Source organism: Heterodontus francisci, chromosome 34, assembly GCF_036365525.1.
Source record: "Heterodontus francisci isolate sHetFra1 chromosome 34, sHetFra1.hap1, whole genome shotgun sequence".
Classification (NCBI taxonomy): domain Eukaryota; kingdom Metazoa; phylum Chordata; class Chondrichthyes; order Heterodontiformes; family Heterodontidae; genus Heterodontus; species Heterodontus francisci.
Window position 1 is genome coordinate 2910148 of NC_090404.1, and position 14021 is coordinate 2924168.

The 14021-nt window shown below is 42.9% G+C and overlaps 2 protein-coding genes across 3 annotated transcripts in view; one reads left to right on the plus strand and one right to left on the minus strand.

Moving 5' to 3' along the window:
• mrpl52 (mitochondrial ribosomal protein L52) overlaps nucleotides 1–11682 on the minus strand; it is a 177985-nt gene extending 166303 nt beyond the window's left edge. The window contains exon 1 of the mRNA XM_068014147.1: nucleotides 11593–11682. The gene's annotated coding sequence lies outside the window, so the exon portion shown is untranslated. The remainder of the gene's footprint in view (nucleotides 1–11592) is intronic.
• Nucleotides 11509–14021, plus strand: part of LOC137348913 (Y+L amino acid transporter 2-like) — a 72616-nt gene continuing 70103 nt past the window's right edge. For both annotated transcript variants that reach the window (XM_068014144.1, XM_068014143.1), the window contains exon 1: nucleotides 11509–11805. The gene's annotated coding sequence lies outside the window, so the exon portion shown is untranslated. The remainder of the gene's footprint in view (nucleotides 11806–14021) is intronic.

The window sequence follows — 14021 nt, forward strand, 5'->3', positions numbered from 1 at the left end:
TTTAGAGACGCTGCTTCTAGTTTAGACATGCTCTCTCTAGATTAGAGACACTGCTTCTAGTTAAGAGATGCTCTCCCTAGTTTAGAGACACTGCTTCTAGTTTAGAGATGCTCTCTCTAGTTTAGAGACACTGCTTCTATTTTAGAGATGCACTCTCTAGTTTAGAGACACTGCTTCTAGTTTAGAGATGCTCTCTCTAGTTTAGAGACACTGCTTCTATTTTAGAGATGCTCTCTCTAGTTTAGAGACACTGCTTCTAGTTTAGAGATGCTCTCTCTAGTTTAGAGACACTGCTTCAAGTTTAGCGATGCTCTCTCTAGTTTAGGGACAAGGCTTCTAGTTTAGAGATGCTCTCTCTAGTTTAGAGACACTGCTTCTAGTTTAGCGAAGCTCTCTCTAGTTTAGATACACTGCTTCTAGTTTAGAGATGCTCTCTCTAGTTTAGAGACACTGCTTCTATTTTAGAGATGCTCTCTCTAGTTTAGAGACACTGCTTCGAGTTTAGAGATGCTCTCTCTAGTTTAGAGACACTGCTTCTAGTTTAGCGATGCTCTCTCTAGTTTAGGGACACTGCTTCTAGTTTAGAGATGCTCTCTCTAGTTTAGAGACACTGCTTCTAGTTTAGCGAGGCTCTCTCTAGTTTAGAGACACAGCTTCTAGTTTAGCGATGCTCTCTCTAGGTTAGAGACGCTGCTTCTAGTTTAGAGATGCTCACTCTAGTTTAGAGACACTGCTTCTAGTTTAGAGATGCTCTCTCTAGATTAGAGACACTGCTTCTACTTTAGAGATGCTCTCTCTAGATTAGAGACACTGCTTCTAGTTTAGAGATGCTCTTTCTAGATTAGAGACACTGCTTCTAGTTTAGAGATGCTCTCTCTAGATTAGAGACACTGCTTCTAGTTTAGAGATGCTCTCTCTAGATTAGAGACACTGCTTCTAGTTTAGAGATGCTCTCTCTAGATTAGAGACACTGCTTCTAGTTTAGAGATGCTCTCTCTAGATTAGAGACACTGCTTCTAGTTTAGAGATGCTCTCTCTAGATTAGAGACACTGCTTCTAGTTTAGAGATTCTCTCTCTAGTTTAGAGACACTGCTTCTAGTTTAGAGATGCACTCTCTAGTTTAGAGACACTGCTTCTAGTTTAGAGATGCTCTCTCTAGTTTAGAGACACTGCTTCTATTTTAGAGATGCTCTCTCTAGTTTAGAGACACTGCTTCTAGTTTAGAGATGCTCTCTCTAGTTTAGAGACACTGCTTCAAGTTTAGCGATGCTCTCTCTAGTTTAGGGACAAGGCTTCTAGTTTAGAGATGCTCTCTCTAGTTTAGAGACACTGCTTCTAGTTTAGCGAAGCTCTCTCTAGTTTAGATACACTGCTTCTAGTTTAGAGATGCTCTCTCTAGTTTAGAGACACTGCTTCTATTTTAGAGATGCTCTCTCTAGTTTAGAGACACTGCTTCGAGTTTAGAGATGCTCTCTCTAGTTTAGAGACACTGCTTCTAGTTTAGCGATGCTCTCTCTAGTTTAGGGACACTGCTTCTAGTTTAGAGATGCTCTCTCTAGATTAGAGACACTGCTTCTAGTTTAGAGATTCTCTCTCTAGTTTAGAGACACTGCTTCTAGTTTAGAGATGCTCTCTCTAGTTTAGAGACACTGCTTCTAAGTTAGAGATGCTCTCTCTAGTTTAGAGACACTGCTTCTAGGTTAGAGATGCTCTCTCTAGTTTAGAGACACTGCTTCTAGTTTAGAGATGCTCTCTCTAGTTTAGAGACGCTGCTTCTAGTTTAGAGATGCTTTTTCTAGATTAGAGACACTGCTTCTAGTTTAGAGATGCTCTCTCTAGATTAGAGACACTGCTTCTAGTTTAGAGATGCTCTCTCTAGATTAGAGACACTGCTTCTAGTTTAGAGATGCTCTCTCTAGTTTAGAGACACTGCTTCAAGTTTAGCGATGCTCTCTCAAGTTTAGAGACACTGCTTGTAGGTTAGAGATGATCTCTCTAGTTTGGAGACACTGCTTCTAGTTTAGAGATGCTCTCTCTAGTTTAGAGACATTGCTTCTAGTTTAGAGATGCTCTCTCTAGATTAGAGACACTGCTTCTAGTTTAGTGATGCTCTCTCTAGTTTAGAGACATTGCTTCTAGTTTAGAGATGCTCTCTCTAGATTAGAGACACTGCTTCTAGTTTAGAGATGCTCTCTCTAGTTTAGAGACATTGCTTCTAGTTTAGAGATGCTCTCTCTAGATTAGAGACACTGCTTCAAGTTTAGCGATGCTCTCTCAAGTTTAGAGACACTGCTTGTAGGTTAGAGATGATCTCTCTAGTTTGGAGACACTGTTTCTAGTTAAGAGATGCTCTCTCTAGTTTAGAGACACTGCTTCTAGTTTAGAGATGCTCTCTCTAGTTTAGAGACGCTGCTTCTAGTTTAGTGATGCTCTCTCTAGTTTAGAGACACTGATTCTAGTTTAGAGATGCTCTCTCTAGATTAGAGACACTGCTTCTAGTTTAGAGATGCTCTCTCTAATTTAGAGACATTGCTTCTAGTTCAGAGATGCTCTCTCTAGATTAGAGACACTGCTTCTAGTTTAGCGAAGCTCTCTCTAATTTAGACACACTGCTTCTAGTTTACCGATGCTCTCTCTAGTTTAGAGACGCTGCTTCTACTTTAGAGATGCTCTCTCTAGTTTAGAGACACTGCTTCTAGTTTAGAGATGCTCTTTCTAGATTAGAGACACTGCTTCTAGTTTTGAGATGCTCTCTCTGGATTAGAGAAACTGCTTCTAGTTTAGAGATGCTCTCTCTAGATTAGAGTCACTGCTTCTAGTTTAGAGTTGCTCTCTCTGGATTAGAGACACTGCTTCTAGTTTAGAGATGCTCTCTCTAGTTTAGAGACACTGCTTCAAGTTTAGCGATGCACTCTCTAGTTTAGAGACACTGCTTCTAGGTTAGAGATGCTCTCTCTAGTTTAGAGACACTGCTTCTAGTTTAGAGATGCTCTCTCTAATTTAGAGACATTGCTTCTAGTTTAGAGATGCTCTCTCTAGATTAGAGACACTGCTTCTAGTTTAGAGATGCTCTCTCTAGTTTAGAGACACTGCTTCTAGTTTAGAGATGCTCTCTCTAGATTAGAGACACTGCTTCTAGTTTAGAGATGCTCTCTCTAGTTTAGAGACACTGCTTCTAGGTTCGAGATGCTCTCTCTAGATTAGAGACACTGCTTCTAGTTTAGAGATGCTCTCTCTAGTTTAGAGACACTGCTTCTAGTTTAGAGATGCTCTCTCCAGTTTAGAGACACTGCTTCTAGTTTAGAGATGATCTCTCTAGTTTAGAGACGCTGCTTCTAGTTTAGACATGCTCTCTCTAGATTAGAGACACTGCTTCTAGTTAAGAGATGCTCTCCCTAGTTTAGAGACACTGCTTCTAGTTCAGAGATGCTCTCTCTAGTTTAGAGACACTGCTTCTATTTTAGAGATGCACTCTCTAGTTTAGAGACACTGCTTCTTGTTTAGAGATGCTCTCTCTAGTTTAGAGACACTGCTTCTATTTTAGAGATGCTCTCTCTAGTTTAGAGACACTGCTTCTAGTTTAGCCATGCTCTCTCTAGTTTAGAGACACTGCTTCTCGTTTAGCGAAGCTCTCTCTAGTTTAGAGACACTGCTTCTAGTTTAGAGATGCTCTCTCTAGTTTAGAGACACTGCTTCTATTTTAGAGATGCTCTCTCTAGTTTAGAGACACTGCTTCGAGTTTAGAGATGCTCTCTCTAGTTTAGAGACACTGCTTCTAGTTTAGCGATGCTCTCTCTAGTTTAGGGACACTGCTTCTAGTTTAGAGATGCTCTCTCTAGTTTAGAGACACTGCTTCTAGTTTAGCGAGGCTCTCTCTAGTTTAGAGACACAGCTTCTAGTTTAGCGATGCTCTCTCTAGGTTAGAGACGCTGCTTCTAGTTTAGAGATGCTCACTCTAGTTTAGAGACACTGCTTCTAGTTTAGAGATGCTCTCTCTAGATTAGAGACACTGCTTCTAGTTTAGAGATGCTCTCTCTAGATTAGAGACACTGCTTCTAGTTTAGAGATGCTCTTTCTAGATTAGAGACACTGCTTCTAGTTTAGAGATGCTCTTTCTAGATTAGAGACACTGCTTCTAGTTTAGAGATGCTCTCTCTAGATTAGAGACACTGCTTCTAGTTTAGAGATGCTCTCTCTAGATTAGAGACACTGCTTCTAGTTTAGAGATGCTCTCTCTAGATTAGAGACACTGCTTCTAGTTTAGAGATTCTCTCTCTAGTTTAGAGACACTGCTTCTAGTTTAGAGATGCTCTCTCTAGTTTAGAGACACTGCTTCTAAGTTAGAGATGCTCTCTCTAGTTTAGAGACACTGCTTCTAGGTTAGAGATGCTCTCTCTAGTTTAGAGACACTGCTTCTATTTTAGAGATGCTCTCTCGAGTTTAGAGACACTGCTTCTAGTTTAGAGATGCTCTCTCTAGTTTAGAGACACTGCTTCAAGTTTAGCGATGCTCTCTCTAGTTTAGGGACAAGGCTTCTAGTTTAGAGATGCTCTCTCTAGTTTAGAGACGTTGCTTCTAGCTTAGAGATGCTCTTTCTAGGTTAGAGACACTGCTTCTAGTTTAGAGATGCTCTCTCTAGATTAGAGACAAACTGCTTCTAGTTTAGAGATGCTCTCTCTAGATTAGAGACACTGCTTCTAGTTTAGAGATGCTCTCTCTAGATTAGAGACACTGCTTCTAGTTTAGAGATGCTCTCTCTAGTTTAGAGACACTGCTTCAAGTTTAGCGATGCTCTCTCTAGTTTAGAGACACTGCTTGTAGGTTAGAGATGCTCTCTCTAGTTTAGAGACACTGCTTCTCGTTTAGAGATGCTCTCTCTAGTTTAGAGACATTGCTTCTAGTTTAGAGATGCTCTCTCTAGATTAGAGACACTGCTTCTAGTTTAGAGATGCTCTCTCTAGATTAGAGACACTGCTTCTAGCTTAGAGATGCTCTCTCTAGTTTAGAGACACTGCTTCTAGTTTAAAGATGCTCTCTCTAGATTAGAGACACTGCTTCTCGTTAAGAGATGCTCTCTCTAGTTTAGAGACACTGCTTCTAGTTTAGAGATGCTCTCTCTAGTTTAGAGACGCTGCTTCTAGTTTAGAGATGCTCCCTCTAGTTGTGAGACACTGCTTCTAGATTAGAGAGGCTCTCTCTAGTTTAGAGACACTGCTTCTAGTTTAGAGATGCTCTCTCTAGTTTAGAGACATTGCTTCTAGATTAGAGATGCTCTCTCTAGTCTTGAGACGCTGCTTCGAGATTAGAGATGCTCTCTCTAGTTTAGAGACACTGCTTCTAGTTTAGAGATGCTCTTTCTAGAATAGAGACACTGCTTCTAGTTTAGAGATGCTCTCTCTAGTTTAGAGACACTGCTTCTAGTTTAGAGATGCTCTCTCTAGTTTAGAGACACTGCTTCTAGTTTAGAGATGCTCTCTCTAGTTTAGTGACACTGCTTCTAGTTTAGAGATGCTCTCTCTAGATTAGAGACACTGCTTCTAGTTTAGAGCTGCTCTCTCTAGATTAGAGACACTGCTTCTAGTTTAGAGATGCTCTCTCTAGTTTAGAGACACTGCTTCAAGTTTAGCGATGCTCTCTCTAGTTTAGAGACACTGCTTCTAGGTTAGAGATGCTCTCTCTAGTTTAGAGACACTGCTTCTAGTTTAGAGATGCTCTCTCTAATTTAGAGACATTGCTTCTAGTTTAGAGATGCTCCCTCTAGATTAGAGACACTGCTTCTAGTTTAGCGAAGCTCTCTCTAATTTAGACACACTGCTTCTAGTTTACCGATGCTCTCTCTAGTTTAGAGACGCTGCTTCTAGTTTAGAGATGCTCTCTCTAGTTTAGAGACACTGCTTCTAGTTTAGAGATGCTCTTTCTAGATTAGAGACACTGTTTCTAGTTTAGAGATGCTCTCTCTGGATTAGAGAAACTGCTTCTAGTTTAGAGATGCTCTCTCTAGATTAGAGACACTGCTTCTAGTTTAGAACTGCTCTCTCTAGATTAGAGACACTGCTTCTAGTTTAGAGATGCTCTCTCTAGATTAGAGACACTGCTTCTAGCTTAGAGATGCTCTCTCTAGTTTAGAGACACTGCTTCTAGTTTAGAAATGCTCTCTCTAGTTTAGAGACACTGCTTCTAGTTTAGAGATGCTCTCTCTAGTTTAGTGACACTGCTTCTAGTTTAGAGACGCTCTCTCTAGTTTAGAGACATTGCTTCTAGTTTAGAGATGCTCTCTCTAGATTAGAGACACTGCTTCTCGTTTAGAGATGCTCTCTCTAGATTAGAGACACTGCTTCTAGCTTAGAGATGCTCTCTCTAGTTTAGAGACACTGCTTCTAGTTTAGAAATGCTCTCTCTAGTTTAGAGACACTGCTTCTAGTTTAGAGATGCTCTCTCTAGTTTAGAGACACTGCTTCTAGTTTAGAGATGCTCTCTCTAGTTTAAAGACAGTGTTTCTGGTTTAGAGATGCTCTTTCTAGTTTAGAGACACTGCTTCTAGTTTAGAGATGCTCTCTCTAGTTTAAAGACAGTGTTTCTAGTTTAGAGATGCTCTTTCTAGTTTAGAGACACTGCTTCTAGTTTAGAGCTGCTCTCTCTAGGTTAGAGACACTGCTTCTAGTTTAGAGATGCTCTGTCTAGATTAGAGACACTGCTTCTATTTTAGAGATGCTCTCTCTAGTTTAGAGACACTGCTTCTAGTTTAGAGATGCTCTCTCTAGTTTAGAGACACTGCTTCTAGTTTAGAGATGCTCTCTCTAGTTTAAAGACAGTGTTTCTAGTTTAGAGATGCTCTTTCTAGTTTAGAGACACTGCTTCTAGTTTAGAGATGCTCTCTCTAGTTTAAAGACAGTGTTTCTAGTTTAGAGCTGCTCTCTCTAGGTTAGAGACTCTGCTTCTATTTTAGAGATGCTCTCTCTAGGTTAGAGACACTGCTTCTAGATTAGAGATGCTCTCTCTAGTTTAGAGACGCTGCTTCTAGTTTAGAGATGCTCTCTCCAGGTTAGAGACACTCATTCTAGTTTAGAGATGCTCTCTCTAGGTTAGAGACACAGCTTCTAGTTTAGAGGTGCTCTCTCTAGGTTAGAGACACTGCTTCTAGTTTAGAGATGCTCTCTCTAGTTTAGAGACACTGCTTCTAGCTTAGAGATGCTCTCTCTAGGTTAGAGACACTGCTTCTAGTTTAGAGATGCTCTCTCTAGATTAGAGACACTGTTTCTAGTTTAGAGATGCTCTCTCTAGTTTAGAGACACTGCTTCTAGTTTAGAGCTGCTCTCTCTAGGTTAGAGACACTGCTTCTAGTTTAGAGATGCTCTCTCTAGTTTAGAGACACTGCTTCTAGTTTAGAGCTGCTCTCTCTAGGTTAGAGACACTGCTTCTAGTTTAGAGCTGCTCTCTCTACTTTAGAGACACTGCTTCTAGTTTAGAGATGCTCTCTCTAGTTTAGAGACACTGCTTCTAGTTTAGAGCTGCTCTCTCTAGGTTAGAGACACTGCTTCTAGTTTAGAGATGCTCTCTCTCGTTTAGAGACACTGCTTCTAGTTTGGAGATGCTCTCTCCAGGTTAGAGACACTGCTTCTGGTTTAGAGATGCTCTCTCTAGGTTAAAGACACTGCTTCTAGTTTAGAGAATTTCTCTCTAGTTTAGAGACACTGCTTCTAGTTTAGAAATGCTCTCTCTAGTTTAGAGACACTGCTTCTAGTTTAGAGATGCTCTCTCTAGTTTAGAGACACTGCTTCTAGTTTAGTGATGCTCTCTCTAGGTTAGAGACACTGCTTCTAGTTTAGAGATGCTCTCTCTAGTTTAGAGACACAGCTTCTAGCTTAGAGATGCTCTGTCTAGGTTAGAGACACTGCTTCTAGTTTAGAGATGCTCTCTCTAGATTAGAGACACTGCTTCTAGTTTAGAGAATCTCTCTCTAGTTTAGAGACAATGCTTCTAGTTTAGAGCTGCTCTCTCTAGGTTAGAGACACTGCTTCTAGTTTAGAGATGCTCTCTCTAGTTTAGAGACACTGCTTCTAGTTTAGAGCTGCTCTCTCTAGGTTAGAGACACTGCTTCTAGTTTAGAGCTGCTCTCTCTACTTTAGAGACACTGCTTCTAGTTTAGAGATGCTCTCTCTAGTTTAGAGACACTGCTTCTAGTTTACAGCTGCGCTCTCTAGGTTAGAGACACTGCTTCTAGTTTAGAGATGCTCTCTCTCGTTTAGAGACACTGCTTCTAGTTTGGAGATGCTCTCTCCAGGTTAGAGACACTGTTTCTGGTTTAGAGATGCTCTCTCTTGGTTAATGACACTGCTTCTAGTTTAGAGCTGCTCTCTCTAGGTTAGAGACACTGCTTCTAGTTTAGAGCTGCTCTCTCTACTTTAGAGACACTGCTTCTAGTTTAGAGATGCTCTCTCTCGTTTAGAGACACTGCTTCTAGTTTAGAGATGCTCTCTCTAGTTTAGAGACACTGCTTCTAGTTTAGAGCTGCTCTCTCTAGGTTAGAGACACTGCTTCTAGTTTAGAGATGCTCTCTCTCGTTTAGAGACACTGCTTCTAGTTTGGAGATGCTCTCTCCAGGTTAGAGACACTGCTTCTGGTTTAGAGATGCTCTCTCTAGGTTAAAGACACTGCTTCTAGTTTAGAGATGCTCTCTCTAGTTTAGAGACACTGCTTCTAGTTTAGAAATGCTCTCTCTAGTTTAGAGACACTGCTTCTAGTTTAGAGATGCTCTCTCTAGTTTAGAGACACTGCTTCTAGTTTAGTGATGCTCTCTCTAGGTTAGAGACACTGCTTCTAGTTTAGAGCTGCTCTCTCTAGGTTAGAGACACTGCTTCTAATTTAGAGATGCTCTCTCTAGTTTAAAGACACTGCTTCTAGTTTAGAACTGCTCTCTCTAGGTTAGAGACACTGCTTCTAGTTTAGAGATGCTCTCTCTAGTTTTGAGACACTGCTTCTAGTTTAGTGCTGCTCTCTCTAGTTTAGAGACACTGCTTCTAGTTTAGAGATGCTCTCTCTAGTTTAGAGACACTGCTTCTAGTTTAGAGCTGCTCTCTCTAGGTTAGAGACACTGCTTCTAGTTTAGGGCTGCTCTCTCTACTTTAGAGACACTGCTTCTAGTTTAGAGATGCTCTCTCTAGTTTAGAGACACTGCTTCTAGTTTAGAGCTGCTCTCTCTAGTTTAGAGACACTGCTTCTAGTTTAGAGATGCTCTCTCTCGTTTAGAGACACTGCTTCTAGTTTGGAGATGCTCTCTCCAGGTTAGAGACACGGCTTCTAGTTTAGAGATGCTCTCTCTAGATTAGAGACACTGTTTCTAGTTTAGAGATGCTCTCTCTAGTTTAGAGACACTGCTTCTAGTTTAGAGATGCTCTCTCTAGTTTAGAGACACTGCTTCTAGTTTAGAACTGCTCTCTCTAGGTTAGAGACACTGCTTCTAGTTTAGAGATGCTCTCTCTAGTTTTGAGACACTGCTTCTAGTTTAGAGCTGCTCTCTCTAGTTTAGAGACACTGCTTCTAGTTTAGAGATGCTCTCTGTAGTTTAGAGACACTGCTTCTAGTTTAGAGCTGCTCTCTCTAGGTTAGAGACACTGCTTCTAGTTTAGGGCTGCTCTCTCTACTTTAGAGACACTGCTTCTAGTTTAGAGATGCTCTCTCTAGTTTATAGACACTGCTTCTAGTTTAGAGCTGCTCTCTCTAGGTTAGAGACACTGCTTCTAGTTTAGAGATGCTCTCTCTCGTTTCGAGACACTGCTTCTAGTTTGGAGATGCTCTCTCCAGGTTAGAGACACTGCTTCTGGTTTAGAGATGCTCTCTCGAGGTTCAAGACACTGCTTCTAGTTTAGAGATGCTCTCTCTAGTTTAGAGACACTGCTTCTAGTTTAGAAATGCTCTCTCTAGTTTAGAGACACTGCTTCTAGTTTAGAGATGCTCTCTCTAGTTTAGAGACACTGCTTCTAGTTTAGAGATGCTCTCTCGAGGTTAGAGACACTGCTTCTAGTTTAGAGATTCTCTCTCTAGTTTAGAGACACTGCTTCTAGTTTAGAGAAGCTCTCTCTAGATTAGAGGCACTGCTTCTAGTTTAGAGAGGCTCTCTCTAGTTTAGAGACACTGCTTCTAGTTTAGAGATGCTCTCTCTAGTTTACAGACACTGCTTCTATTTTAGAGATGCTCTCTCTAGTTTAGAGACACTGCTTCTAGTTTAGAGATGCTCTCTCTAGTTTAGAGACACTGCTTCTAGTTTAGAGATGCTCTCTCTAGGTTAGAGACACTGCTTCTAGTTTAGAGATTCTCTCTCTAGTTTAGAGACACTGCTTCTAGTTTAGAGATGCTCTCTCTAGATTAGAGACACTGCTTCTAGTTTAGAGATGCTCTCTCTAGTTTAGAGACACTGCTTCTAGTTTAGAGATTCTCTCTCTAGTTTAGAGACACTGCTTCTAGTTTAGAGATTCTCTCTCTAGTTTAGAGACACTGCTTCTAGTTTAGAGATTCTCTCTCTCGGTTAGAGACACTGCTTCTAGTTTAGAGTTGCTCTCTCTAGTTTAGAGACACTGCTTCTAGTTTAGAGATGCTCTCTCTAGATTAGAGACACTGCTTCTAGTTTAGAGATGCTCTCTCCAGGTTAGAGACACTGCTTCTAGTTTAGAGATTCTCTCTCTAGATTAGAGACACTGCTTCTAGTTTAGAGATGCTCTCTCTAGATTAGAGACACTGCTTCTAGTTTAGAGATGCTCTCTCTAGTTTAGAGACACTTCTTCAGTTGTCGAGATGCTCTCTCTCGTTTAGAGACACTTCTTCAATTGTCGAGATGCTCTCTCTAGTTTACAGACGCTGCTTCTCGTTTGGAGATAGTCTCTCTCGTTTAGAGACTCTGTTTCTAGTTTAGACATGCTCTCTCTAGTTTACAGACACTGCTTCTAGTTTAGAGATGCTCTCTCTAGTTTGCAGACGCTGCTTCTCGTTTAGAGATGCTCTCTCTAGTTTAGAGAAGCTGCTTCAAATTTTGAGATGCTGTCTCTAGTTTTGAGATGCTCCCTCTAGTTTAGAAATCTTCCCTGTGCTTTGTAGACACTCTCTCTGGTTTAGAGTTGGCTCCCTCTAGTTTTGAGACACTCCCTGTTGTTCAGAGATGCTCCCTCTAATTTTTGAGCTGTTTCATCTATTTGAGAGATGGTCCCTCTAGTTTCAAGATGCTCCCTCATCTTTATTGAAGCTCCCTCTAGGTTAGAGAAGATCCCTCCAGTTTAGAGATGCTCCCTCTAGTTTAGAGACACTCTTTCTTGGTTGGAGACACCCCTTGTCGTTTAGAGACGCTCTCTCTAATTTAGCGATGCTCACTCTAATTTAGAGATGCACCTCAAATTTAGAGACGCTCCCTCTAGTTTGGAGACCAAGCCTCTAATTTTGAACTGCTCCCTCTGTTTTAGAGAGGTTTAGAGATGCTCGCTCCAGTTTTTGACTTGCTCAGTCTAGTTTTCGAGATGCTTGTTCCACCGCAGCACATCTGTGTGTACGTGTGGAGGAGAGGAAACACTGCGGGTTTTCAGTGCGAGCGAGAGATCAAGTCTTACCCTGGGCATGGCTGACATCACTTGTTCGGTAGGATGTTCTATCTGGGTTGCTGATGAAAGCCCTTAGCCGTGCACTTTTCTTGTGGCTAATCACATGAGAGTTTTGGGAGGGAGCCCCGTGTCAGTATGCACTGCCAAGTCTGCTAGTTCATTCAATGTGTGCACCACCCTGAAATCCCAGTGAGCAAAGAGTCAAAGACCTGAACAATACAGGTAAAAGAAACCTTCTGGTTTTACTTCTCTCTCCCTTTCTTTCCTTGTTGTCTAAAATGATTTTTCTCAGCTCATTTTGTTTTGTCAGTGAGTGGAATGTATTGAACGCGATTATGTTCTGGCCCAGAATTATCACCATCGTTTGCTGCTACCAGTTTCTTTTTGTGAAATAATTTGTTTTTTTGTTTTGGAAACAGGAAAAGCTGTCATCAGAAGCCTTTTCCGCTTTTAAGAAGTGCAGCTTGAGAATGAGGCATGATTGTCGAGCAGTTTAATGTTCTCTTCTGTAAAGCTCGAACAACTCTGCAGTGCTGTTGTCAACACTCGAGAGTCTTGTGATGTTTTTCATTCTTGTCTTGAGTGCTTGACTGTTCAGATTGAAAGAGAAGACGAGGGAGACTTCAAGGTGCTCTCCCTCACTCTCTGGCTCAGGCGGGGAGTGGGGGCCTGGGTGATTGGTGCCTCACTTTCCCCATGCTGGGCCCCTTGGTCTCAGCTTGATATTCGGCCCTGGCAGGCATCGCCTCATCGAACAGAAAATTGACATGGCTGGTAAACAGGAACATCCAGAAGGTCAGGACCACTGCGATCCATGCCTTCCTTTTCCTTCCTTGAATTATTTGATGGGATGTGGGCGTCACTGGCAAAGTCAGTGTTTATTATCCATCCCTAATTACCCTGGACAACTGAGAGGCAAGCGAGACCATTTCACAGGGCAGTTAAGATTCAACCACCTGACTTAACATTTTGAAAGAATCAAATTTGTTTGCTGTTGGGGATGTTTGTGCAGAAACATTCTACCCTCCATAAACCTTCAGATCATCCAAAACTCTGCTGCCCGTGTTCTAACTCACAGGGAGTCCCGTTCCCCCATCACCCCCTGTGCTCACTGACCTACACTGACTCCCGGTCAAGCAACACCTCGACACTAACATTCTCATCCTTGTTTTCCAATCCCTCCATGGCCTCATCCCCTCCCTATCTCTGTAATCTCCTCCAGCCCCTACACCCCTCCCTATCTCTGTAATCTCCTCCAGCCCCTACACCCCTCCCTATCTCTGTAATCTCCTCCAGCCCCTACACCCCTCCCTATCTCTGTAATCTCCTCCAGCCCCTACACCCCTCCCGATCTCTATAATCTCCTCCAGCCCCAACACCCCTCCCTATCTCTGTAATCTCCTCCAGCCCCTACACCCCTCCCTATCTCTGTAATCTCCTCCAGCCCCTACACCCCTCCCTAACTCTGTAATCTCCCCCAGGTCTACACACCTCCCTATCTCTGTAATCTCCTCCAGTCCTACACCCCTCCCTATCTCTGTAACCTCCTCCAGCCCCTACACCCCGCCCTGTCTCTGTAATCTCCTCCAGCCCCTACACCCCTCCCTATCTCTGTAATCTCCTCCAGGTCTACACCCCTCCCTATCTCTGTAATCTCCTCCAGCCCCTACACCCCTCCCTAGCTCTGTAATCTCCTCCAGCCCCGACAACCCTCCCGATCTCTATAATCTCCTCCAGCCCCTACACCCCTCCCTATCTCTGTAATCTCCTCCAGCCCCTACACCCCTCCCTATCTCTGTAATCTCCTCCAGCCCCTACACCCCTCCCTAGCTCTGTAATCTCCTCCAGCCCCTACACCCCTCCCTAGCTCTGTAATCTCCTCCAGCCCCTACACCCCTCCCTATCTCTGTAATCTCCTCCAGCCCCTACACCCCTCCCTATCTCTGTAATCTCCCCCAGGTCTACACCCCTCCCTATCTCTGTAATCTCCTCCAGCCCCTACACCCCTCCCTATCTCTGTAATCTCCTCCAGTCCTACACCCCTCCCTATCTCTGTAATCTCCTCCAGCCCCTACACCCCGCCCTATCTCTGTAATCTCCTCCAGCCCCTACACCCCTCCCTATCTCTGTAATCTCCTCCAGGTCTACACCCCTCCCTATCTCTGTAATCTCCTCCAGCCCCTACACCCCTCCCTAGCTCTGTAATCTCCTCCAGCCCCTACACCCCTCCCGATCTCTATAATCTCCTCCAGCCCCTACACCCCTCCCTATCTCTGTAATCTCCTCCAGCCCCTACACCCCTCCCTATCTCTGTAATCTCCTCCAGCCCCTACACCCCTCCCTATCTCTGTAATCTCCCCCAGGTCTACACCCCTCCCTATCTCTGTAATCTCCTCCAGCCCCTACACCCCTCCCTATCTCTGTAATCTCCTCCAGTC